This window comes from Pan troglodytes, chromosome 4 (genome assembly GCF_028858775.2).
Source record: "Pan troglodytes isolate AG18354 chromosome 4, NHGRI_mPanTro3-v2.0_pri, whole genome shotgun sequence".
Taxonomy (NCBI): Eukaryota; Metazoa; Chordata; class Mammalia; order Primates; family Hominidae; genus Pan; species Pan troglodytes.
Window position 1 is genome coordinate 69,392,435 of NC_072402.2, and position 1,172 is coordinate 69,393,606.

Here is a 1,172-nt window from a genome sequence, read left to right on the forward strand (position 1 = left end):
AATTAGGTAGGCATGGTGGTGTGCACCGGTGGTCCCAGCAACACGGGAGGCTGAGGCAAGAGGATCACTTGACGCCAGGAGGTGAAGGCTGCAGTTAGCTGTGTTTGTACTACTGCACTCCAGCACTCCAGCTTGGGTGACAGAGCAAGATCCTATCTAAAGGAAAAAAAGAAAAAAAAGTCTGCTAATTGCTAATTGTAGGCGCCCTGAGGGCAGGTACTATGACTTATTAATTCTTATATACTCGGTGTCTGTTACAAAGACTGATACAATGCAGGCAGCACCCTATAAATGCTTCTAGAATTTTACTGATGTGACAATCACTTTAATTAGTAAAATAACACACTTCTACGATTCAAAAAGAAACATATCGGTACTAGATATTGTAGACATTTTTCCCAAGGAAGCTTTTTCTTGACCCAACTCAGCCTAAATTTTTAGTAGAAAAATATTAATAAAGGAAACACAGAAAATACCTTTCCAACAGAAAGAATAAAAAGCAAAGAAAAAAGATTTAAAAACGCAAAAAAAGAGAGAGAATAAATGAATACAAACCAAAAGATTAGCGTAGCAATGTCAATAACAGAAAAATATGATTTAAGCAAAAAGTTATAGTAGAAATAGAGGAATCTTAACCGAAAGATAAAAAAGTTCACTTCACAGAAAAGCTATCTCTAGGGCCCAGACTCCTGTGAGGCAAGAGAGATGATCGAGGCGTGAAAATGCAGTCAGATTTTGTTTTTATTTAAAATTGCAGCATTTTACTAATCATAGACTTTTTTGCATTAATTTTTATTTTTTAAAATATTGCATCCAAATATTGCTTATTTTCATTACGGAGTTCTTTTGGCGGTCCCTTAAATTCTGCACCTGAGGCTCGTGCCTCATTTTAATTCTGGCTGTGGACCAGGAGGGTACTTGGGCATCTGAAAACATAACCCCAAGTGTTGTATCACATAAGTAGACAGAAATGCAAGAAAAAAAAAACTGGCATAATCCCAATAACAGTGGGAGATTTTAACATACCCGCATCAAAAGCTGGCCGATCAATTAAAAAAAAAAAAAAACTAGTAAGGGTTAGGGAATGCGTGCACCATACAACTAGTTTTCTCCTGCAGCTCTGTGAAGGGCAGCCCGCAGTAGGCTAGGCCTGGTCCTGGGCGCCCCAGCCG